Here is a 27,977-nt window from a genome sequence, read left to right as displayed (position 1 = left end):
TCAGAGCCACACGCTCCAGGGATCTAAATCTTGTCATCACAATAAAGAAAACATGCTGGAGGGATAGGTTCCTGACCCAGAGACTCCCCAGACTCTGGAATAGACTGCCCATACATGTCAAGGAGAGCACCTCTTTGGCCCTCTTCAAAAGGAACCCTTGATGATCAGATGGGAGAAAGGAAATTCACCCTGGGGATCACATCAGTCGCCCTGCTAGACAGGGGTCCAGGGAAGTAAATAGTGTGGGAAGAAATAGCCAGGGAATTTGTATGGTTAGGCTTGTATGGGCCCTAGGGCAGATAGCCTAGTACCAACCTATGAACCTATGTCCTTGTCCATCGCTGTGCACAGCATGTGAAGCATCATCTTCACTCACTTCCCTGGTGTAATTCGCAAGTTAGGGGATTGGCAACTGAAGGTGTCTCTGGCTGTATATGTGTGTAGGTTCCTTTGTGCTAGGGGTCAATTTTGTTATGTGCTTGTTCTGTTTCAAACAAGAATTTAAGTTTATGGGTTCTCTCAAAACAGAAGATGGGCTGAGCTCCCAGAATGGAAATGAGGTCTTTGTTAACCGAGATAATGTCCTAGTTTTTCATGATGATTGACCCAATTTCTTTCTCATCCATGGAAATGGGAAGGGGGAACTTGGGGGTAAAATCTGGTTCACCTTTAGGTTTGGGTGTGAAACCTGTCCTGGGGATGGGGTGAATTTTTCTGGGTGTGACAGTGTTATTTCTGCCACAACTTCCTGGACTAAATTGGCAGGGTAGTGTTTTTCTATAAACAGTCTTTCAAGGATCTGACATTCGACCTGGAATTGGGGGTCTTTGCTGACTAGCCTACTGAGTCTTATGAATTGTCCTCTAACGATATTCTTTATCATGAATTTGAGGTGCTGAGTGCTGTAGTCTAGACAGTTGTTCAGAAGGAGCTTTTCCAGTGGATGTTGGATATGAATTTAAATAGGTGAAGATCAACACCAAAGAACACACTCCAGCACCAAGAGACGGATATCTACCAAAAAACATTCATCCCCAATAAAAAGTGGCTCCAACTGCTCCAAGAGGGTTCCCTAAGTGTGTGTGTGTGTGTGTGTGTGTGTGTGTGTGTGTGTGTGTGTGTGTGTGTGTGTGTGTGTGTGTGTGTCTGTGTGTGTGTGTGTGTCTGTGTGTGTGTGCATCACAGGATCATAGGAAGTTACAAGGCTATTGGCCTTGAGGCCCTTATAAGCCTAGCAAAGAATTTAGCCCATGTTTAGACAAGTCAGCACCCGATGCCCCTGTAGAGCAGGGACACAGGTGGAATCCCAGGGATGTATTTTCTGTTTCCCATCCAGTTATCCAGGTTGTGCTTAAAAAGCAGTAAAGAGGTACTCTGCTTGACATGGAGAGGGAGTCTATTCCACAGATGGAGTAGTCTCTGGGACATAAATCTGTCCTGCCAACAAGTCCTATTGATGTCACAGACCAGGTTGAAACCATGTGTGTGAATTACTCGAGTGTAGCTTGATTTGTGGATATGCAGCAGTCCCATCAAGACGGGGTCTGAAATTGCCTTGTATGCCAGATAGAGGTCACCCCTGAGGAGTCTTTATAAAACTGAGTAGAGGGATAGGGCTTTTAGCCTGTCTGTATATGGTAGATTTTTGAGGCCCTGGATTCTCTTGGTGAGGAACCTCTGTGGTCACTCCTGCTGCTGCATGTGCTTTGCAAGGTACATGCCAAACGGGGAGTCGTACTCAATAATGGGCCTTATAAGGGAAGAATACAGGAATGTTATGACCTCCTTGTCCCTGGATGAGATGCCCTTACTTATTTATTTATTTTTATTTATTTATTTAACATTTGTTGACCGGGAAAGTCCGACTAGGTTCCACAGATCCTGTTTTCAGCAGAGGCCTGGGGAGAAACACTCCAGAAGCATGTCTTTAGAATGTGGGAGGAAACCGGAGTACCCGGAGGAAACCCACGCGAACGCAGGGAGAACATGCAAACTCCATACAGAAGACACCCCAGCCGAGAATCGAACCAGAGAACCTCTTGCTGTGAGGTGACAGCATTAACCGCTGCACCACTGCACTGCCCAAACAAAGCCACTTATGAGGTGGGTCATGTAGAAAGCTTTCCGTACAATGGAAGCAACATGGTGGTCAAAAGTCAGGTTGCTATCAATCTGGGTGCCCAAATCCCTCACAACTGATTGCATGCTTAGGATATTGTTATTAATGTGATAACCTGTGGAGATGTCACTCTCCCCAAAGTGGGTGATGATGCATTTTATGGTATTAAGCTTGAGGCCATGTTTCTGGCACCAGTCATTTGTTTGGGTGAGACCCACTTGGAGGATATCAAGATCACTAGGAGAGCTGATGATAGCACCCAGCTTGCAGTCATCTGCAAACTTGGTCAGCCATAGCCCACTGGTTTTGGTCTGCACCGCAGAAAAGTATAACCCAAATAACAGAGGCCCCAAGACCAAACCCTGGGGTACGCCACTCGTAATGGGTCTACTGCTTGAGGTGGCTTCCTCTATTTTGACTAGGTGGGTTCTATCAGTGAGCCAGTTAGCTACCCATCTGGTAAAATATGGATTGATGCCTAGTTGAGAGAGTTTATCTATTATGCCCAAGTGAGGAATAGTGTCGGAGGCTTTGACCAGGTCAAGGTAGGCAGTGTGCACTGTCTTCCCCTCGTTCATGGCTTTGGTGACTATCTCAAAGAAGTCGACCAAATGTAACAGACATGACCTCCCCTTGATGAAGCCAAACTGTGTGGGATCAAGTGTTTGGATTTTGCCAATGTCCTTGTTAATGAGGTCCATGATAATCAGTTCCATGGCCTTGCAGATCAGGCTAGTTAGGCTGACGGGTCCATAATTTCCCAGATTGGTGGATGCTCCACCTTTGTGCAAAGGGATGATAGTGGCTGTCCTCCACTCAGCTGGGACAAAGCCAGTACTCAGGCCTTGGCTGAATAGGGTGCCTAATGGTGCTGCAAGTTCCTGCCTGAGTTCATGTAGGATGCAGCCTGGGATGTTATCGGGTCTCATGGAGGCTGTATATTTTGCCTTTGAGAGAGTAGTGATGACCTGTTCCCTAGATATAAGGGGAAGGGGGCAGGTACTGGGAATGTCCTGATTTACTGATGGGGGTGACAGAGGGGTGAAGTTTCACTGAATCTGTCAGCCAGCAAGTTTGCTATATCTACAGCATTTGTATACGTGGTGTCCTTGACCACCAGTTCTGAACAGATATGGGTGCTTCCTTTGAGATTGCAGACATATGTGAAGAAGGCGTTATGATTGTCTCTAGTAGATGTGGCCAATTTGGACTCGAAGTTTGCTTTGGAGGATTTCACTAGTGCTCTTATTTGCTTGTTCAGGCTAAGGAGAGATTGCTTCCAGTTGAGCACCTGTTCTTGGTCCTGGACAGCTATTTTTTCCTTTTGTTATAGAATTTATTTATTGCAGATGTCCACCGGACAGGTTTACCCTTCCTTGCAGAAGATGATTTAGTCCTGTCAGGTATTCCTGATTCTGATATCCTGATCCTGATATACACACACAGATATATATATATATATATATATATATATATATATATATATCATTCATGTCAAGAGAACAGTCAGACTACAGCACTTTCATTAGATCTATCTACCTAATGTAATGCAAACTCAAATATATACTTTTATTCATGTCTTATATACATGCCTGTGATTAACCTTGTCAGGTACTAAAATCCCTTAGGCTAGGTATTGATTGCTGAAATATTGATGTCTCTGGAATTCCAAGAAGTACTGTTGGCAAAGAAAATATCTGCATACTGCAAGGCAACCCGGAAAGTTTCAAGAGATCTGATAAACTCATCTCAGAAAAAATTTGTCTTTACTGCCATTAACTAGAAATAAACAGAAGAGGGTGTATGTTCTTTTTAAGGGACAATTGTTTTTTCTGAAGTGCAGGGAATTGTAGTTTTAACCCAAATACTCAAGAAACTGAGATTTGGGGAGTGGTGTAAATCAAAATTTCTTGAAATATTTCTTTGTTCACATCCTGCAGTTACAATCACCTCTTTCAAATTATCAAATTATTAGGGACTATGACACAGCTGAAATACACTATGGTAAAAAAATGCACACATTCATATGAATGCCTGTGAGCATGTGCTCACAAACACAGATATACACACGCATGCTTGCATACACACACACGCACACACACACACACACACACACACACACACACACACACACACAATAACTTTTTAAATCTCCAGTATACTTCATAAAAGATACAAACAAAAGTTAATCAAGAGCTGTAATTTAAAAAGTCATTTTCTCAGTACTACATGTAGTCTCTCTTTTCAAACCTGAAGAAAAACTGTTTTTATTTTTTTTTTTCAAGTTATTAGCATTTATGGCTTTGATCTGTTTAATAATCTTTCATGACCTATGGAAACTTCAAAATGATGGAAAATGTCAGTCTTTTAATATCCCACATCCATTAACTAGTTTTTGTATTCATCACAACCTTTAGGGGGCTGCCTAGTTTAGAAATAAAAGTCCACAAAGCCCTATAATGGCTTTCCTGTTTGGATGGATAATCTGCTTTGAATCTTCCTAGTCTACAAAACCCCATTTCCTTATACACAATAATGCATCTGGCCTATAACACAACATACGTTTTTATTTTAATAACCCTATAATTTCTGTAGAATCATATCTGTAAAGATTATGCTTTGGGCTGAGAGCAGCCTGTATTTACTTTTATTTATTTTATTTTACATTTGTTAACCGGAATGGTCCAACTGGACACAGGTCAGTTTTCAGCAGAGGCCCAGGGAGAAAAGCTCCACAGTAAGTAAAATTTTACACAATATGTTAAAATACAATATACAGAGAATTTTCAAACAATATGTTAAAATACAGTATACAGCAGAAGACATAACAAGACCTATATATACAGGAAAAAAATAGTTACACATGGTTAATAACAGAATAAGTATACAAATTCAATCAGCATTAGGAGAATACCAAGACTGTAATATATATTACAGTAGGAATATTAGGAAGTGAAGTATATAGGTGGAATAATTTCGGGACTTGTGTAATACGTGGGCATAGCCACCTATTCTTGAAGTGTGTTCTAAGTGAGTTTTTAAAGTGAGAAGAGGTAGGGGCAGAAATCAGAGCAGGAGGGAGATTATTCCAGGTTCTAGCTATGGAGTGGAAGAACAGTGCTGTATATCCCAGTGAGTTTAAAACATATGAGTTATGATACTCACACAGTTCTAGTTATACTTCTGTTATGATACATAGTTCTAGTTATACTTCTGTGAGAGCTTCCAGCATATTCTGAGCATATTCACTCTGGCATTCAATACTTCTTTCACAGAAATTAGTGTTAAGGTGAACCCCATTTACTCACAATCTGTTACAGTTTGAATGGATTTATATTTTCTGAAAAGACTGCTAAGGACTTGAAGAAATTACGTTTTTATTTTTTTCCCTTTTTCAGTTTTTCTGTATGCTGTCTTTTCAAGCATAAGCAATATATGGAGGCAAAGGTTTCTTTTGGAAGTATCATCATATTAATACAGACCCTTACTTAGACAGAAATATTGAAAATAAAGTTTATTAAAATGACACTGAAAAAGGGAGATTTTTTTTTTCACTGAGAAGGTAGTGGATCCAGGGAATATTGTATCTTCCTGTGCTTATTTACCCTGCATACTAAACAAATAATTAACCAGTGATGTGGCAGGCATAGTATAGGGGGAATACGAAGCATAGCAGCTACTTAAGGGCTAGCTATGGATCTATGTGACTTGGATGAATTAAATATTCATAGGTTCATAGGTTCATACTAGGCTATCTGCCCGAGGGCATTTACAAGCCTAGCCCATCATTTTGTGGCTTACGCCACCCCTTTAGTATGGGGAACTATACCCATTATTTTGCTGTGCCTCTGTCGAGCAGTGACACTGAGGTAATCCCTGGGGTATATCTGCGATCTCCCATCCATTGGTCAAGATTTCTCTTGAACAAGGCCAGTGAGGTGCTCTGCCTCACATGTACCGGGATTTTGTTCCACAGCATAGGGAGTCTTTGGGTGATGAATCTATCCCTCCAGCACGTCCTATTAATAGCCGTGTTGAGGTTTAAGTCTCTCGCCCTTGTGGCTCTGATGGATCTAGATTTTTTGAGGTGAAGCATATTCATCAAATCTGGGTTTGACATGGCCTTGTATGTTAGGCAAAGGTCACCTCTGAGCAAGCGGTAAGCGACTGAATAGAGCTGGAGTTCTTTCAGTCGGGCAGCATAGGACAGATTTTTGAGACCCTTTATCCTTTTGGTGAGGAACTTTTGTGGCCTCTCCAGCTGCTGCAAGTGTCGGGTCAGATACATTCCGAATGGGGCATTGTACTCAATCATTGGTCTGATGAGTGATGAGTAAAGGGAGACTATGACCTCCCTTGATCTAGATTCTTCTTTGGGTAACTATTTCAATTGGTAATATGTCCGATTGTTGATTACTGGCAAAGTACAGTTTTGTACCTACCATAAATGTAGATGTCCGATAGATATTCAACTGCAGTCATAACATATGGGTTGTCCTGCCTCAGGCAGCCCTCGGTCGGCCGAATTCCAAAGTCTGGGTCCGGCGTCGGCTGGTGTCGTCTCCTCTCCGACGTCACAATGGCTGGAGTATAAAGGCATCGGCCGACGCCATCTTCTTCAGTGTTTCTTGCCCCAGATGCCAGGTGCCCTCCTAGGAAGGCTAAATTTGGTAAATGGATAAAATAATCCCAAACCTGCACAACAGTAATAAACAGATACACCATAGGAGATACCCCCAGCTGAAGGGAAGAGGGGTAGGGACCCAAAAAGAAGGATACAGAGGGGTAGGAGGGTGGGAAAATCCGACTGCAGTGGCATATCTATCGGACATCTACATTTATGGTAGGTACAAAACTGTGCTATGTCCTTCAAGAATGCAACTGCAGTCATAACATATGGGTTGAGTACCATAGCCAAGCTGGGGGTGGATGGAATTATGATAAGGATGGTGTAGCTAAAATCTCCTGCAGGACTGCCAAAGCAAAGCCTGCTCGGGATCTGGAGTATAAGGGCAGGTTGTAGTGCTTGGTAAATGTATGCACAGAGCTCCATGTAGCAGCTTCTAAAATGTCCTTCATTGCCACTCCTCTTAGGAAAGCTGTGGAAGTGGCTATAGCTCTGGTGGAATGTGGCCTGATATTGGCTGGCACACCTTTTCCATGGAAAGAATAGCAAAATCTGATGCAGTGTCCAATCCATTTTGAAATTGTTTGCTTGGAGATTGCTTTTCCTTGTACTCCAGCAGCATAGGCTACAAACAGCTGGTCAGACCTTCTGATGGCCTTAGTTCTGTCCAAGTAGTAGCGTAATTGTCTGTGTATGTCCAAAGTATGCAGTAGTTTTCCCCCTTATTTTGAGGATTGGGGAAGAATGCAGGTAGATGAATAGCTTGATTTAGAGACACCCTGGAAATTACTTTTGGCATGAATGTAGGATTGGTTCTTAGAGAGACTCTGTCTTGATGAAAAATGAGGAAGGGGGGCACTGCCATGAGTGCCTGCATCTCCAAAACTCTTCTTGCAGAGGTGACTGCCAATAAGAAGGCCGTCTTCCATGACAGAAATTGCATTTCTGAGGTTGCTGCTGGCTCAAATGGAGGAAGAGTTAGTTTTTCCAACACGTAGTTGAGGTCCCATGCAGGTACTGGCTGTTTTCTGGGAGGTTTGATATTCTTTATCCCTCTTAGAAACTGTCTTAGCAGAGGATGTGAAAACACTGGAGGGTCACAGTTGTATTTTGCTGAGATTGCTGAGGCATGAATCTTTATTGAGGAGTATGAGAGTCCAGTATGAAATAGTTCTGCCAAGTATTCTAATATTTGAGGTATACTCAGTAATACTCTGTCCTGACCCCTGTTGGCATTCCAGATACTGAATCTCTTCCACTTGGCTGAATAGGTTTTTCTGGTGGAAGGTCTGCGTGCTTCCAGCAAGATCTCTTGAACAGATTTGGAAAGAGAGTTTGGTGTTGAAGTCATGGTAGCCTCCAGTCTGTCAGATGTAACGTTTTCAGGTCTTGATGTACAGTCCTGTAATTGTGTTGAGTTAGGAGCAGGGGCCATAGGGTCAGAGGCCATGGCTTGGTCCGAGTTATGGTCAGTAGCAATGGGTACCAGTGTTGCCTCGGCCAGTCTGGAGCTATCAAAATGCCTGTTGGTTGTTCTGCTTTGATCTTCAGTATCACCTTGGTTAGCAGAGGCAGGGGAGGGAATGCATACATTTTTAGAGAATTCCAGCTGAAGGAGAGAGCATCTGTTTTCCAAGCTAGAGGGTGGTGAGTCCTTGTGCAGAACTTTTCCAGGTGATGATTTAAGTGGGAAGCAAAAAGATCTACATCCGGTCTTCCCCATGTCCTTGCCAGTTGAGAGAAAATGTGAGGGTGCAGCATCCATTCGTGTGGATCCATGAAATTTCTGCTCAGATTGTCCGCCAGTACATTGTCCTTGCCTGGTACAAACTGGGATTGTAAATGTATCCTCAGGCTCAGGGATGTTTCCCAGAGAAGCATTGTTAGTCTGCAGAGGGGGTAAGAATGAGTGCCTCCCTGCTTGTTTATGTACCACATGACAGTAGTGTTGTCTGTCCTTATTAGCACATGTCCCTGTTTAGTGTTTTTTCGAAAGCCTCGATGGCATGTATCACTGCCAACATCTCCTTTTGGTTTATGTGCAGATGTCTTTCCTTTGGCGTCCAAAGACTTTGAATGCATCTGCCCTCCATGTGCGCCCCCCATCCATGGTCTGAGGCGTCTGTTGTTATCATTTGGTCTGCTTGAGGTCTGTTGAAAGGCATGCCTTCGTTTAGTTGACTGGCTTGAGCCCACCATAGAAATTCCTTCTGCAGACATGGAATAAGTGGGATTATGTCCTCTAGGCTGTTGTTGTGTTGAGACCATAAGTTTTTTAGATACCATTGCAGCTTTCTCATGTGAAGTCTTGCCAAAGGTATCAGAAGGATGCAAGATGCCATGAAACCCAGGGCCTGCAGGATTTTCCTTGCAGTTAGCTGGGAAAGCTTTGCTAGGCCTTTGAAGTACTCTGGTAAATGCTGCTGTTTTTCCTCTGTGAGGTAGGCCATTTGTTTTTCCGTGTCCAGTTTGGCTCCTAGGAATATAATTTGTTGGGATGGTAGTAAGTTTGACTTCTGAATGTTGACTGTGTATCCCAAGGCCTGCAGTAGATGCATGACATAGTCCAAATTCCCTTTTAAGGTTTGTTTGTTGTCTGCTTGTATGAGACAGTCATCCAAGTAGGGGTATATTTGAATCCCCTGCAGTCTGCAGTGTGCCACTACTGATGCCAGGCATTTCGTGAACACTCTGGGCACAGTAGATAAGCCAAACGGCAATGCTGAGAATTGATAATGCTCTGTCCCTGCAAGAAATCTGAGATATCTTCTGCAGCTTTGTCTGATTGGGACATGCAGGTATGCCTCCTTGAGGTCCAGAGTGACCAGCCAAGACCCCTTGCCCAACATGGGAAGAAGTTGCTGCAACGTCAGCATTTTAAACTTTGGCACAATGAGGAAAGTGTTTAGAGTTGACAAGTCCAGTATAGGTCTCCATTTGTTTTCTTTTCTTGGAACAAGGAACAGTCTTGAATAAAATCCCTGGCCTTGTTCCTGAGGAGGAACCCTTTCTATTGCTTTTATACTTAATAGCTTGGAAACTTGAGTGAGTGCCTCTGCCCTTTGATGATGTGGCAGGTTTGGCATGCCTTGTTTTATTGGTAATGTGTGGAAGTGGAATCTGTAACCTTTGTCTATCAAATCCAGAATCCAATTGTCCTTGGTTAAGATATGCCAGTTTTGTGAGAATAAGGCTAATTTTCCACCCAAAGGTGCTTCTCTTTGAGCCTTTGTAGGTGGTACGAAAGTCAAGTCATTGTGATTGTCCTTGTGGTGCAGCTGAATTGTCTGCGCCACTTCTTTGATTTGGAGGTTGCCATTGGCGTCCCCTGTAAGATCCTCGGTATTGCCCTCTACCTCGGGCACGTCTGCTTTTTCCCCTTTGAAATTTGTCAGAGCCGGGGAAGGACCAATTCTTGGAGGGCCAGTTTCTGCTGAATCTGGGTGGCTGAACCTGAAGGAAATCCTTGACTGTCTGTACTGACTTTGCTTTTTCCTCTGTGGATTTCAATACATCTTGTGCAGTAGCACCAAAAAGCTTTTGTTTTTCCAAAGGTACATCCAGTAACTTTACTTTAACATGGTCAGGCAAAGACTGATCCTTCAACCAAGCATGTCTATGTATTACAGCCCCAGTCATAGCTGCCCTACATGAAGCTTCCAGTGCATCATAACCACACTGCAGAAAATGGTTATTAACCTGCTGAGTGTTATGAATATGATCCTGCAGTGCCTTTTTATCAATAGGCTCAGGAGAGGCTAACTTTTTCTGTAAATCATCCAGGAGAAAGTCTTGGTACTGAAACATGTGAAAAAGGCAGTTAAGAGACATCATGGCTAGGGTAGTAGAGGTATATACTTTTTTACCCCATCTCTCCAGGGACCTTGCTTCTCTGTCAGCTGGCAGTGGGGTTTTGGCAGAGGAGGAAGCCACTCCCTTGGGGCCCTGTGAAATAGTTTCTAGGTCCACAGAGTGAGCCTTAAAAAGGTGCTTGTGAGTGTCAGGGACCCTGTAATATCTGTCCGGCTTGACAGGAGCAGGAGGAAGAGAATCAGGGTTGGCACTGGAGTCAGAGAAAACATCATCCAAAACATCCATAACTGGAGGGATAGCCAAGGGTCTGTGCTGGGGAAGCTTGAGGAAAGTATGAAGCCTTTTCCTGGAGTCAGAGAATTCCTGACCCTGCCATTGAAAATGTTCCCTCATGGAATGCAGGACTTCACCAAAAGAGAAATCCTCTGGAGGGGAGACAGAGGGAATTGATTCCTCAGCATCAGAGTCCTCGTAGGCCTAGAAGGGTTCTTCTTGGGTATCAGAATGCTCAGAATCCCCAGAGGCTTCATCCGAGGAGAGGTCGTCCGCCTGCTCAGTTCTAGGCCTTTTTTCTGCAGGTGGCTGAGAACCCCTGTCCGGATGAGGCTGAGACCCCTGATAAGGAAATAAGATCTGCAGCCAGAGACATGATCTGCTTATCAGATGAAGGGGCCTGGGCAGGTTTAGGATGGGCCTTGGCCTGACTGGTGGCCTTAGCACGTGCAAAGGCCTTGATGGACATGGAAACAGGAGGCCTAGCAGCCCCACGTGCAGGCGTTACCTTGTCCACAGGAATGGTGTTGGGTAGATCCAGAACTTCGGTTTCCGGAGGAAAATCCACAACCGGCACCGGAGAGATCTCCGAGACCGAAGGTCGTGTTAACGCTGTGTCGTCATCCTGGAGCGGTTGATTTACCACTTCCGAGGGGACCAGAGCACTAGCAGAGGATTTAGGAGTAGCATCGGTAGTGGATGCGGGCCGAGGATGTCGGTCCCGGTCCTTGTGTTTTTTAGCAGATTGGGTTGTCGGTTGATCCGACGGCATGATATATGCAAAGGATTCACCGAAAAAGTCCTCGGCGAATTCTGCCCGGCGCCTGAGAGTGCGCTTATTAAAGCAAGCACAGGCAGCACAGGCCGAGACGTTGTGGTCTGAGCCCAGGCAAGGAAGGCAGAGAGAATGGAAGTCCTTATGAGGTATTTGTTTACCACAAGGCAAACAATTATTAACTTTCTCAATTTGTTCTGACATCGGCTGAGGCAAGAATAAATGTTCCCCAATGGGGTACTTAGCTTTTAGATGACTTCGGTACTGAAAACACAGGAGATGACCGACCGGCACTTGCGAACTTCTTCTGCTTCGGGCACTGCGCGGCAAGAAAGACTGGAGAAGATGGCGTTGGCCGATGCCTTTATACTCCAGCCGTTGTGACGTTGGAGAGGAGGCGACACCAGCCGACGCCGGACCCAGACTTTGGAATTCGGCCGACCGAGGGCTGCCTGAGGCAGGACAACCCATATGTTATGACTGCAGTTGTATTCTTGAAGGACATCAAGGACATCCTATAAATACCACACAGTCTACTTGGCTACAAGTTCCAGGACTTTAGTAAGTCAACTGTGATGCATTTCCTGTAGTTTTCATTTACTGATGCTACCTTGTCAACCAAAGAAAAATAATATAAAACCTAGGTCAAGTCTATGACAAAGTGATAACTTAAAAATGCTCTTTAATGGAGCAACAAGTAAAGGTACAACGGGAAAAAACACTCATATTGTTAACTCCATGTCCTGTCATAGAACTGATAGGTAACTTTAACAAACAAATTAATTAAAAATGTTTACATAATTGTTTTATAATTGTCTGCTATTCCTTTAAAAGGTATTCCACGGGGCATTATTTTGTTTGTATGTCACTGTGCATACTTTCACAAGCTAGTGGTACAGAAGCAGCTTATCGTGAGATTAAATTGTCTTATTTACATCATAAACACAGAAAAGAGAATTTGTTCAATGTGTGATCATTTACTTGGTTTTGCAATCCATCTGAACAAGAAAGTCTTATATGAAAAGGTACAAAGTCATTTGTAAGGCAGAGTCTGTTTTGATATACATGATACATGTGAAACTGTAGGCAATAGACCAGTTATAAAGCAGACAATGACAGAACATCACACTCTACTGAGCAAAACCTTAGGAATGTATTTTGACTGAAATTGAGAGGCAAAACCACTTTGCTGCTGCCAGAATTTCAGCCATTACCTAAAGTTTTCTAGCCTACACATCAGTTTACCCACTCATGATTTATAAAATAGAGTTCAGCATTATCTCAGCTATTAGAATTATGGAAAAAAATGTCAATATCACTAAGACAGACTGTCTGAAAAAAGGGGGAAGACAAATCTTGTTTGCATGAATATACTCAATATTTATATTGATAGCCGTATATTTATATTGATAGCCTGAGTATTTATAGATCGCAACTTGCCAGCATATCAGTTAAGGAATGGTGAGGCAACCTGGTTCACTACAATACTGACATCTACTGCAGAAGAGGCATGTGACATGCAGTATATGGCCTAGGGACCTGAGAGTGGCTCTGGCAAGCTGTATTCATATGGTAACCATTAGAGGGCATGTTTAGGAATATGCATGCCCAAAGAGTAAGACAAAGCAGCCCTTTCCATATGTAAGTATGTATGCATATCAGCCTCTGGGGAGGGTTTAGGGCCATACACAAAATCCCTGGTGGCTGCCTGGATAAAAGTTTCTTGCAATAAGCTCTTGCCCTGTGGGGGAATTTATGGGCTACTCAGCTGCAGGAGAGCTGACAACTGGCATACAGTGGGGAAAAAGATGCTATGAAAATGCAAAAGCCAGTCTGTCAAGATGCATATGAAAGCAAAAACAACATTCACAGTGCAATTCAAAGATTGCTTTCTATGGGATGGGGGACACATTTCTCTAAAATCTCCATAATCTGCTGTGAGGATGTTGCACCTGGAGAAAAGTGAATTTACCCATCAATAATCTCCATCAAGTAGAAGACATTTTCACAACCAACAACAGTCAGTAAAGCATCTGTCACAATTGTATTGCCCTAGTAAGAAATGATCCCTGAATAATATTTCTTTTTCATTTTGAAAGGTACACCTGTTATTAATTCTTAATACACTGGATAATTAATACAATATGCCCATATATTTTGTTGGCTCAGAGCTAAAATATATTCTGACTGTTGCATTTTCTTTGGAAAACCATTATCACTTTCCTTAATTTTGTCATTTCTTAGTTTTAAAATTTAGTTAATCAAAGCTGAAGAAGCATTTCACATGAAATTAGTGCTGGTCTTGTTTTTGTCTTCATTGTCTGGCTTTGGTCTCTTAAATTTGGCTTACACGGAGCAATACTTCCATGGAGGAATCACACCTGTTTATTTGTCCCAAGTTCAGTTAGCCCACTGCCCACCTGAAGTTACCTTATACAGCTCTTCCTCCAATTCCTCCAATCCAAAAGGTCAAGTGGGGACTCTCAGATCACTTGTGTGAGGACTGCACTCCAGATTTGCCAAAAGACATCAGAAAAAAGGTGTTAGTGATTACAAAAGAGCCATGCACTTTGTAGGGCACTCACTGTCAAGTAAGTTGTTGTCATGTGTAGGCATGCTTTCTACACTGCTGGTGTGTTGCTCCTAATTTTGCTGTGAAATGAGAAACATAATACCTGGCAAAACCCTCCCCATGAAAGGAGAATGATCCTTTAGTTGGTCATCTCTCACCCATTCCAGCCAGCTACCCAGGCAATACATGCACCAGAACCAGTAGTATAGCATTTATTATCCTACGCTGCTAAATGACTGCACTATATGGGAGCTTCAGCTCCTTCACAACCCTGAACTGAATTAAACAAGTAATCCTTAGACAAATGAATGAATGAATGCACTTCCTCATTGAAGGAAGCATATGCTTTTCAACTTTTTACTGCAGCCTTTGAATCATTTCAGATATTTATTTAACTGGTAACAGAAACTCATGCATTTTGACACCATTCAAAATCCCTAGTTTTGTTTTCCTCTAGCATTTCAAAGGCATGTTGTAGGCGATCCTCAAAAACTATCTGTAGGTGTGTGCGTGTGTGCATGTGTGCGTGTGTGCGTGTGTGTGTGTGTGTGTGTGTGTGTGTGTGCGTGTGCGTGTGCGTGTGCGTGTGTGTGTGTGTGTGTGTGTGTGTGTGTGTGTGTGTGTGTGTGTGTGTATCCTGCAATGAAAGGGCATCCCATCCAAAACAGGGTCTCCAGTAATCCTGGATAGGATAATGTGGATATCAGACACTGACTGAATGAATGAATGAATGAATAAATGAAAGAATGAATGAATAAGGTCCCTCTGGCCCACCTAAAGTGTCCATTTCCTGTTTACTGGGTATGCTACAGATCTTGCTTAAGAGATAGCTTGTTTCTTGTTCCACCCCCTCACCCCTTGTAAAAATTCCTTTTGTGGCAGACCACTGCAATAAGAGTTGTCATGGTAACTGGTGAAGAATCATTCTTATTTCTGGTCAAAGGATGATTTCTGCAAGCTCTGTTTGAAGGGCCTTAAAAGTTCACAATACAGTTTCAATTAAATGCTGTCTTTTTCCCAGAAATCTCATTTATTGGGTAAAAATGACAAAGGGAAGAATGGAGTCCCATCTCAGTCAACCTCTGTGTGACCTTAAATAAAATAAAACTGATTTGAGGAGGTCACCAAGAACAGAATAGAAATGTTAACTACTTAACTACTGCCTTATATACATATATAAATAATACAAAATGTGAAAAAGAGATCAGTACAGATATTGCAAAGGTACTAGAGTATGAAAACCAAGGTGTTACCTAGGACTAGTGGGTATATTAATTTAAAAATGCCTCACATCGGTTACTAAAATGGCATTTTAAGAAAAAAATGAAATAAAAACATCACTGCTATATCTCTCATAGTAGATCCTGTCCCAAATAGATTTGTTTAACCAAAATATGTGGGGGACACTACTCTTCTACACCCTACAGCCTTAATGCACCTACAAAATGGAAGGCAGACAATTGTTACACTTGTATGTGCCTGCATGTACGAGAAAAAAAGGTGTTATTAAATATGAAATCACAAATTTAAATCAAATAAATAGCAAACCTAGGAGCATCTGGTTTTCACTTGTAAGACAAATGACCAGCCCTCAGCATTACTTTACTAAAAGCAAATAAGACTGGAAAGGTTGCTAAATTTATGACACACTCAGCACATTGGCTCCTACAATCAAGACATTAATTTCATGTTGTATACTGCCCAGGAACATTATTTATATCAGCTACAGCAGGTAATAACCATACAAAATGTTATCATTATCACAGCAGGGTAAAAAGGGAGCACCATCCTGTATGATTGTCACATGTTGCCCGAGAATGCTGCTTGTGGAAATGCAAAGATTGTAGCCATGCAGGCATCAGCAGTGTCCTGAACTTCTTTTCGGTAGCATAGCACAGAAGGTTTGTCGTACATTAGGTTCCCCATGTTTTAGGGGCAGTTTCTTAATTTCACATAAAGCACTGATGGATAACACTTATGAATAAAGTTTTTGCACTGACAAAACAAACATAGTACAAGTACAAAGGTACCTGATTGCCACAGCAATTCATTTGCACTGACAAAAGCAAAAACACAGATTCTGCAGTGTAGTAGGACACTGTCTGCTTTGGTCAGGTTCTTTATTGTGCAATGCAAATCAAGTGATTTCCTTCTCTGTCATCTTCTGTCTTTTGCCAGTATATTTAAAATAAAATAATTGTATAAATTTCTCCTATAAAAAGTCATTATATGATAAGGGAAAAGAGGTTTATGTAAAAAGAAATGTTAAAACTAACAAAAAAGTGTATACATCCTTGGAGAAAAATACCTCCATGCACTTTATTAATTTACCTATTTATTTGTTTGTCTGTGTTTGGTAATCAGAGTAGTAGACATATCCCAAATTACTCATTTCGGCCACAAATAGGGGGAGTGCAAATCAGATGTAAAGTAATGTATTGTATGTGTTTAAAGAAGATAACAAATATATTGTTATATATGTTTATAAGAGTACTTTTGTTCATCGAAAGTACATCTCTTTGAAACTAAAAAAGCCAAACTTACTTAAGTAAAAGTACAGTTTAACAAAACCACACTTTCACAAAATACAAACAACCGAACACCTGTTGGCCATTCCAGGATCTTGTACAGTCAGGATAAGGAAGTGTATCCTTTTCCCCACTGTAGTGCATTAGTATATATATATATATATATATATATATATATATATATATATATATATATATATAATTAGAAGGGGTGTGGGGGGCACAAGGGCCCCCCCACAAACGTTTGTTGTTACTGTTTATTGTAGTTTTTTTTTACTTTTGGTTATTTCCTTATCCTCACTGTACAAGATCCCAGAATAGCCAACAGGTATTCGGTTGTTTGCATTTCGCAAAAGTGTGGTTTCGCTAAACTGCACTTTTGCTTACTTATGTTTGACTTTTTCAGTTTCGAAGAGGTATACTTTTGATGAACGAAAGTAGACCCAGTTGTAATGTACATAACACAAACACAGTAGTGTGCTTTGAGGTACTACACTAAGGACCATAATGTGTTTTACACAATGACAGTATAGACTGTATTTATATAGCATATATCATGGACAGAAGTAAATCAAAAATAAAAAAGACAGCTGGGTGCACAAGACCCAGAATAAAATGTGCCCAATCCTGGTAGGTGCACTGGTACCAGGACTGGAAAAAAATGACAGTGTAGAATCCTCAAAATACAGAAACATTCCTACAATGGGGCCAGGCCAGGTTCAGAGGGAGGATGCCCCCCCCCCCCTGATTGTAGAAGGAAGTAGCAGTACACAAAAGCGACAAAAATTGATTGGCCAAAGAAGAGCCATAAAGACGATAAGAGTGGACTATTGAGGATAAGAAAGAAATGATGTATTGTTACTATTATGTAAAAAGCCCAGAATTTCCAGACACAAGATATACAAAATGATTAAGAGAGAAATTAGAAGAAGATCCTCAACAACTTTAAACTGTATATTAAATTGCCCAGCATCCTGTATTCCTTTGGCCACCTGGAGTATTTATTGCACTGTTATAATATGGAAAGAAAGCATGGTTTCCAGATGTAGCCATTCCGAATGCCCATGACTTATTTCATTTTACGTCAATTAATGGACAAATTCAGGCCAATAAAGCAAAACCCCACTAGCTGTGGGCATGCATGTTTCAGTCTTCTTTTGACATGGTTAAGGACAACAGCTGGGTATAACAACCCTGTGTTTCTAAAGCATATCCAATCAGTCCACTTATGCTTTGCTGATGATGTCATAACAAGACTGAAACATGCATGTTCACAGCTAGTTCGGTTTGGCTTTATTGGCCTAAATTTGTCCATTAATTGACTTAAAAAGAAATACGTTATGGGCATTCAGAACCGCCATATTGCTGAAATGCCCGGTGTCCTTAATGAATCATTTGCATATATCCCATAATCTTCTTTTACAAGAAGTTTTAAGGAATCACACAGTGAAAACTCTAGCTTGACTATGATTTTCTTGTTGTTTTTTCCAATTTAATTGACTGTGTGCCCTGTTTACTCTGTTATTTAGTTGTTAGTTTGGATATTTTGCAGACACCTTAATGGTTAAGGACAACAGCTGGGTACAACAACCTGTGTTTCTAATGGTTAGCCAAACAGTCCACTTATATTGTCCTAATGATGTCATAAGTAGACTGAAACATGCATGTCCACAGCTAATGAGGTTTGGTTTTATTGGCCTGCACTTGTCGATTAATTGACTTAAAAAAATAAGTAATTTGGATTCAAAACGGCTATATAGCTGAAATACTCTGTGTCCTTAAGGGGTCATTTGTATATATCCCATAATCCTCTTTTACAAGAGTTTTTTAAGGAATCACACAGTGAAAACTCTAGCTTGGCTATAATTTTCTTGTTGTTTTTTCTAACTGGATTGGCTGTGTGTCCTGTTTACTCTTTTTTACATGTGAAGCTGTGGATAATTTGTCTGTCCAGCAAAATAAATCCCCTGTTATTATCATCCATGTTGCCTAGTCATAGTTAGCGCATAGAAAGTGACATCCACATTCCAAAAATGTAAGGGGCTATGGGATGTAGTGGTCTTAAGATCATATCAACATTCAAAACCTTCAAACATGCAGGAGTTTTCCACAGGAGGCTTGCATGAAAATGTATTCCTGTTGAAGTGTTATATTTCTGCCTTTGTCTTAAACAAATATATGTTAATTGTTTGCATGGTATATAAATCATTAATTACTTGTTACCATCTTTTGTGTAATGCAGAGAAAACCCTTTCTCTTCACCCAGTGAAATCTGTAAAGAAAGCAAAGATTTAATAGTCTGTGTTTTTCATTGACCCTTTGCTGACACCTTTCTAATACTAATCTCACTATCAAATGTGTACCTGTTCCTGCTTGTACTTACACAAAATGCCTTACTGTCTCTTTCCTTCCCAGTTCTGTCATCCTTTTTTCAGTTATTACATTAATTTTTTTAATTGCACACTCTTTATTTCCTTCGCATCCATAGTTCCTTTGGTTTTATTAAAGTTCATCAAAAAACTCAATCTAAATATAACATCGAACATGCTTAATTCCCCTGCACAACCTTAGTAATGCATGCTAACCCTATCCCTGCCCCCAACACTTACCTTACACCTTACCTTAAAAAAAAACCCTTCCCATAACACTTCTACTACACAAGACATATTCAGATACCCAAGCATGCCCCAACACACACACTGCATCTATCCTCTTGCATAACCCCGACACAACACCTGTCCTCTCACATAACCTCAGTCCTTACACTAAAATAAAAACACTTGCACACAAACACACATCAATACCCTTACCTAAACCTTAGTCTAATCCTGATACTCAGACACACATAAACACTCTCATCCCATCCAAATCCTACTTACTTGTCTCAACAAAACATACCTTTGAGATGTTGAACTTCAGCTATCTAAACATTCAACGGTCTCAGCATTTGTCAAGAAAATGTATCTTCAACAAATCACAGGAGATCCATATATATATATATATATATATATATATATATATATATATATATATTTATATATATTTATCTTTATGGGTCTAGGACACATGCTCGACTAGCATATGTCCAAATCACAAAACATCGAACACACATACATGAAAGCGCTTAATATCGAAAAGCACTTCCGTGTATGTGTAGTTCAAAATAAAATCTACATTTTTGCAGGGGGGCTTCGCCCTCCTGCACCCCCCACACACCCCCTAATTTACTATTCTCACTCCGAGATCACACTACAATGGGGAAAAGGGAATTTTCCCTTACCCGCACTATAGTCCGATCTACGAAACAGGCTCACATACACAGAAGCGCTTGTCAGTGTTAAGCACTTTTGTGTTTGTGTGTTCGATGTTTTGTGATTCGGACATATGTTAGTCGAGCATGTGTCTATATATATATATATATATATATATATATATATATATATGGGTCTACTTTGAAAGACCGACAAGCCAGTTCGCCGACACACAAATCACCGAGACCAGATAACCGACAACACACAAAACCGACAACGCAAAACACCGAACACCATTACACCGACACACCGAACGTAAACAACACATTACACTACATAGCATAGCCACTAGCCCTAACCCAAACCCTAACCCTAAGGTCCAACACTATCGCACACTCACCCTACCTGCACCCTAACCCTAACTCACTTAACCCACCCCTAACCCCAAGGTCTGACACTATCGCACACTTCACCTACCTGCACCCTACCCTAACTCACTTAACCCACCCCTGACCCCAAGGTCCGACACTATCGCACACTTCACCTACCTGCACCCTAACCCTAACTCACTTAACCCACCCAAAAACATAAAGCCCGTCACTATCGCACACACACTCTACCCGCACTCTAAACCTAATTCACTTAACCCGTCCCTAAACTACAGTCTCTCACTATCACACACTTACCTTACCCGAACCCTAACTCCGACACTAACACACACTCACCTTTCCCACAGCCTAACCCAAAATCCCACAATATCGCACACTTACCTGACCGCTCCTAACTCCGTCACTGTCGCACACTTACCGAGTCGCGATCACACATTACCCTTGTCGGTCTTTCCGCTGTCGGCAAATCACCCTTTCGATAAACTTATCTGGCGGTCGTTTGGTCTTCGTTTTCCACGTGTCGAGAAATCGTCAGTTCGGTCTTTTAAAGTAGACCCATATATATATATATATATATATATATATATATATATATATATATATATATATATGCAATTATTTTAATCCAATATCTTAAATAAATAAGTTAACAGTGACATAATGAAAAAGATAAGCAGATAGAATAAAAGACAGAAATTGTCTGTACACCTGCTATACCAAATATGAAAAAGCTGAAGCATATCTGGAAAATTTTATAAAACTCTTTTAACTGGTATTTATAACCTATAAATTAGTGTAAAGAAACTTAACTGATCTTACTTGGAGTCCAGAAGCAACTGAGGAAAAGTTTCTTCCAAAACTAATAGGAAACTTTAGAAGAAGCAAATTACTTAGATAAGGTTGATCATTTGAACCAGGGTACAGCGTCAGGGAAACATTTTGTTTTATGCCTGCTCAGCTACCTTTCTTTCTTTCTTAAAATAGTCTCTTTTATGTCTCTCTATATGCATCTGTCCCTTGCCATGTCCCTCCTCATATCTCATTCTTTATGCTTAAAATGGTCAAATAATCCTCATGTGTTATACGGTATTATAGTATTAACTCTTCATTGTTATTCTGCACAATTCTAAATTCTTCATGTAATCAGATCTCTTTATCAGACTTCATCTATCTACAGTCATGCAGTAAACTCTTGACAGCATTACATGAACAGAGTTACAGCTTCTACCCAGTACTGCATGCTTGCTACAACATCCAAACATCCATAATTTATAATCTCCAAAAGAAACCTTTTAACTGTTATCTCAAATGTTGCAGGACAACATGCAGGTTCTTCTCCTGCTTATGTCACAGTCATACGTAATCATTTAAAGTTAAATGTGATGATGTCTACCCAAACCTTTGATCCTACTCATTTTAAATAATGAAGCATTCCTGGCCCCAGAAAACTGCAATATCCAGATGTTTTGTAGGCTACCTAGACTCACTCTGTTTATATCATAACATAGAGACACAATAACAAGTATGGATGCATCTATGGAGTAGTGTTAATTTAAGCTAAGGCAAATGTATTTGTTTTTAGAAGACAAGTGGCAAGCTGAGTAAAACTTGCAAATGTTTTTCCAGTAAAACATAGACAAAGCTGTATTTTTTATAGCAGCCTGTTTAAAGTTATTCAGTAAATCTTGCAATATGTAATAAATGAAATGTACAAAAATACATATCTTTGCTGTCAGTGAAACTGTAGCAGATCTGTTATAAAATGAAACTGGCTTCTCAGATGTCAATAAATAAATAAATATGTGTGCGTACATTTGCAGTGCTTAAAGCTTACTGCTCCTTGAAATGTCACTTTGGTATAAAAGAAAGTGTTACCTTATTTGAACCTTCCCCAGAAGATTATCACTGTATAAACAGGAAACGTTACATTCAAACTGGGGGAAAAAAAAGGAAATGCTGTCAGCGATAATTTTAAATTGCAAAGGCAAGCCATTAGTTAGTTTCTGCCGTGCATCTGAGGTATGTGTAAATGGATTACCTTTCTGGACAGGGGTCTTGCTGGAAGATCCATTGCCTGAGAAATTGTGCTACAGCCATTTAGACTTACAAGTCAGAGGTGGATGGAAAGCCGAGTATATCTGTAGCTATTGGCAGTCACAGTACCAGATAAGCTGCTACATAAATTTTTGTGCATGCCATTTATCTGTGTAAACACAATTTACTTTCTCTTTTCTTTGCACAACTTTAGAGCTGCCATCATATTTGACTTTATAAAGTGAGTTGTGGAGTTTTATTTATTTCAAGAAAAAGGTTTTATTATTTAATATTATATTATTCTGGCTGGTGGTTCATCTATTAGCTTAAACATATGTGTATTAAACTGATATAAATTCACCTGTTGGCTTTCACCATTTGAACTGTTTCTTCTCAAGCTGGTGTTACCACAACAATAGTTAATTGTTTATTTTAAAGGTAAACACCATTAACATAATGACAGCAAGGAAGTATTGATACTGGAGAGATAGCGTTAACTCCTCCTGAGAAAATTGTGTACAATTGTGATTGCGTGCGTGTATTTTTGTGTGTGTGTGTCTGTCTGTGCTTGTATGCTGAAATAATCTAGGATAAAGTTTCAATTACTATTGGTAGGATAACACTGGAATGCACTGGGCTGACAGCAAATTGGGTGTCATTCTGAAGAGCCAGTGATTATAACTCTGCTACACAGCTGTTCAGCATAAAGCTTATTTTGGTATGGTGGCTATTACCTAAATCATAGGTTCATAGGCTGATACTAGCAGCCCTAGGGCCTACACAATCCTAGCCATAACAATTCCCTGGATATTTCTTCCTACAATATCTACTTCCCTGGACCCCTGTCTAGCAGGGTGACTGACATGATCCCCAGGGTGAATTTCCTATCTCCCATCCAATCATCAAGGTTCTTTTGAAGACAGCCAAGGAGGTACTCTGCTTGACATGTATGGGCAGTCTATTCCAGAGTATGGGGAAACTCTGGGTCAGGAACCTATCCTTCCACCATGTTTTGTTTATTGTGATGACAAGGTTTAGATCCCTGGAGCGTGTAGCTCTGAGGGATTGGGATTTCTTTAAGTGGAGCATGTCCAACAGCTCAAGGTTTGACATGACCTTGTATGTTAGGCAGAGATCACCTCTGAGTAGACGATATGCCACAGAGTATAGCCGGAGTTTTTTAGATGGTCAGCATAGGACATATGCTTTAGGCCTGTGATTCTTTTAGTGAGGCATCTCTGTGGCCTTTCCAGCTGTTGCAAATGTCTTGTGAGGTACATACCAAATGGGTTGTTGTACTCTACAATGGTTCTAATGAGTACAGTGGGACACTGACCTCCTTTTTTCTGGATGAAAAGCCCTTAGTGATGAGGTCTGCCACACAGAAGGATTTCCTGACTGTTGTGGCCATGTGGTTATCGAAGGTGAGACCACTGTCCATCTGTATCCCTAAGTCTCTCATCACACTTTTGGTGTTTAGTGTACTGCCACTTATAGGTTCATAGGTTCATAGGTTTATACTAGGTTATCTGCCCTAAGGCATTTATAAGCCTAGCCCAAAGTTATGTGGCTTACGCCACCCCTTATGTTAGAAATAATGTGCCCATTAGTTTGTTGTGCCTCTGTCCAGCAGTGACACAGATATGATTCCCAGGGTAAACCTACGATCTCCCATCCACCGGTCAAGATTTCTCTTGAACAGAGCCAGCGAGGTGCTCTGCCTCACATGGACCGGGATTTTATTCCACAGCATGGGGAGTCTCTGGGTGATAAATCTATCCCTCCAGCACATCCTATTTATATCCGTGCTAAGGTTTAAGTCACTTGCTCTAGTGGTTCTGGTGGATTTGGATTTTTTGAGGTGGAGCATGTCCATTAATTCCGGGTTGATCATGGCCTTATATGTCAGGCACAGGTCACCTCTGAGCAGACAGTATGCAACTGAATAGAGTTGGAGTTTCTTCAGTCTGGCAGTATATGACAGGTTTTGGAGTCCCTTTATCCTTTTGGTGAGGAACTTTTGGGGTCTCTCCAATTGCTGTAGGTGTCGGGTGAGATACATCCTGAATGGGGCATTGTACTCGATCATTGGTCTGATAAGTGAAGAGTACAGGGGAACAATGACCTCACTTGATCTGGATGTGAATCCCTTCATGATCAGATGGGCAATGTAGAACGTCTTTCGAACCACTTTAGCAACGTGAGTGTCAAACGAGAGGCCACTGTCAACCTGGGTACCCAGGTCCCTGATAACCTCTTCTGTGCTTAGTGGGTTGCCACCTATATGGTAGCTTGGGGTTGCCTTGTTTTCCCCGAAGGGTATGACTATACACTTTTTTGCGTTTAACTTCAGGCCATGGCTCTGGCACCAGCTATCAGTTTCCGTGAGACCCCTCTAAAGGATGTCTGTGTCCAATGTACTATCTACTATGGCACCCAGTTTGCAGTCATCCACAAACTTTGTCAGCCATAGTCCTCCTATGTTTGCCTGTACTTCTGAGAAGTAGATGCCGAACAATAGGGGGCCAAGGACTGAGCCCTGTGGGACACCACTTGTAACCGGCTTGGAGTCTGACATGGCTCCAGCAACTCTAACCCTGTGGGTTCTGTCCTTTAGCCAGTTTGCAACCCATCTTGTGACATATGAGTTTACATTTAAGCTGGTAAGTTTCTCTATGATACTCGAGTGGGGTATTGTGTTGAAAGCTTTTGCAAGGTCAAGGTAGGCTGTATGGACTGCCTTTCCCTCATCAATGGCCTTGGTAACTGTTTCGAAGAAGTCGACCAAGTTCAAAAGGCAAGATCTGCCCTTGACAAAGCTAAACTGGGTTGGGTCCAAGGTCTGCAAGTCCCCTATGTCCTTGTTTATGAGTTCCATTATGATCCTCTCCATAGCTTTGCAGACCAGGCTTGTTAAGCTTATGGGGCGGTAATTACCAGGGTCCGTAGAGGCACCGCCTTTGTGGAGTGGGACCACAGTTGCCGTACGCCACTCCTTGGGCACATATCCTGTGGTAAGGCTAAGATTAAACAGCTGCCTTATGTGCGGGTTTAGTTCTTCATTGAGTTCATGTAGCACACAGCCGGGGACACCATCCGATCCCATTGATGCTGTGTTTTTAGCTTTAGAGAGAGCTTTCACCTGCGCATTTGAGATGTCTGGGAGGCTACACTCTGTTGGGATAGTTATCTCTCCTTTTGGGGTGAAGTTTGCGCTGAACCTGTCTGCCAGTATGTTGGCAATGTCTGTGGGTTCAGTGATTTTTGTATCATTTTGGACTAATTCTGAGCATATCTGGGAGTTTCCACCCAGGTTTCTGACATAGCTGAAGAAGGCCTTATGATTGTCTTTTGAATCTATGGCATTTTTTTCTCAAAGTTGGCCTTGGATGATTTTATGAGGGATCGTAGTTTCTTGCTAGTACTGATCAAAGATGCCTTCCCTTTTTGGGATTTTGCTCTATCATGTAATAGCTTTCTCCTCTTATTGTAAAGTTTGTTTATGGCTGGGGTCCACCAGACTGGACGTTTGCCCTTGGTGGAAAAAGTCTTGGTTTTATTTGGGATTGCCTGATCCATGCAGTCCTGAAGGTGTTCATAGAAGGCATTTGTAAGGGCTTCCACAGCTTGGGTTGTGGTTTCCATTGGCTCGGGGCCTTGAAGGATACCCCACCTGTCTTGAGTAGTGTGAAGTTTGCTTTAGAGAAGTTCTTCACTGTGGTCTTTTTTGTTTGGGGGGGGGGCGGGATGTGGATTTCTAGTGAGATTAGTTTATGATCTGATCTCACCAAAGAGGGATATACTTCCGGTGTGGAGCATTTTGTCCCCATGTTTGTGATGATGAGATCTAGTATATTTTCTCCTCTTGTGGGGACGGTGACTAGTTGTTCCACGGCATTTGAATTTATGAACTCCAGGAACCTTTGGGCTATAAAGTTGGGGCTTGAGTAATGTTCCCAGTCTATATTCGGGTAGTTGAAGTCACCCAATATGATGGTGTTTGATGATACATTTATGCCCTCCAGTGTCTTCAGGAAGGCTGTGTGGGTTTCCTGAGTTTGAGAGGGTGGCCTGTAACATGCTACAAATTGTAGAGCAGTTTTGCCTATGGTTAATTGCACCTGGATGGTTTCCGATGCTTCGTGCGTAGCCACCAACCTGGAGGTGTGGGTATCCTTGATGAATATGGATACACCCCCTCCTTTTGTGGTATGGTCCGGGTTTTGGGGCCGAAACGCATGACACAAGGTAAAACCTGATAGTGCCGGGGTGCTCTCAGGAGCCTTGAACCAGGTTTCAGTCACAGCACAGACATCGATGTTCTCCATACTGAGAAGGGCCTCGAGTGCGTGCATTTTGAGATTTAGACTTCTGGCATTGAGCAGCATTACCCTTAGTTTCTTCCCATTTTTGTTTTCTAGGGTAGTAGGTTTAGAATTTGAGCCTTGCCTAAAAAAGGCACTATGGGGGTGGCAAGAGCCTTAGCCAATATCCGGAATCCCAGGGGTGACAGGTGCAAGCTGTCCCTTGCGAAGCAGCGTGGCTTGTCAAGCATGTCATCCCAAGCAGACAGACACTGGATCCCCTTTGAATGACACCAGAAATTAAGCCAATTGTTAAAGATAATCATCTTGTCACTATATTGTGGCATCATTCATGGTGAAGGAAGGATACTGCTCAGGGTCAGGGTCATACCTGCCTGGGCTACATAATCAGAGAGCTCCTCTATGTCTCTTTTCATGTAGTCCAGGGAGGTACGTCTCAGGTCGTTGACACCAGCATGGACAATGACTGTGCCATACTTGTACTTGCTGTGGAGTGACCTGAGTGCTTGTGTTATGTGGTGGATTCTAGCGCTCGATAGGCAGCTTACCATGACCTTCTCCTTGTTCAGCCTGGTGAGTGGGACATCAGTGTGTCTGACTATGGAGTCACCTATGACAAGTATGTTTGGTGTTGTATTTGGCCTTAAGGGCAGTGACTGCTTTGCACACTGATTTTGTTTTTTATGTGTTGTTTGTGTGGTACTTCATGGGTACATGTTTTTTTCCAAAGGAGATAACTATAAATTTCTTGGCATTAAGCTTGAGCCCATGGCTTTGGCACCAAGCATCTGTTTCTGTAAGGCCCTTTTGTACACATCATTTGGGGATTTAATAATGGCTCCTCCTAGTTTGCAGTCATCTGCGAACTTTGTTAGCAGGAGTCCCTTTGTGTTGACCTGTACTTCAGAGAAGTAGATGCCAAACAAGAGTGGCCCCAGGACTGAACCCTGAGGTACTCCACTTGTCACTTGTCTGAAGCTGGATTTGAATTTGGCTACTTTTACAGTGTGGATTCTGTTAGTAAGCCAGTTGGCAACACATCGAGTGATGTAGGGATTTATGCCCTGCTTAGTAAGTTTATCTATGATTCCAGAGTGGGGGATGATGTTGAAAGCCTTGGCGAGATCCAGATAGGCTGTGTGGACACCCTTACCTTCATCTACAGCTCTGGAGACTGATTCGAAGAAGTCAGCCAGGTTCCGGAGACAAGATCGGCCCTTCACGAACCCAAACTGGGTGGTGTCCCATGTTTGAAGGTTGCCAGTGTATTT

The sequence above is a fragment of the Protopterus annectens genome, chromosome 4.part0, assembly GCF_019279795.1.
Source record: "Protopterus annectens isolate FY-2018-M chromosome 4.part0, PAN1.0, whole genome shotgun sequence".
NCBI lineage: Eukaryota > Metazoa > Chordata > Ceratodontiformes > Protopteridae > Protopterus > Protopterus annectens.
The sequence above is the reverse complement of the archived record's forward strand: the minus strand, read 5'-3'. Positions refer to the sequence as shown.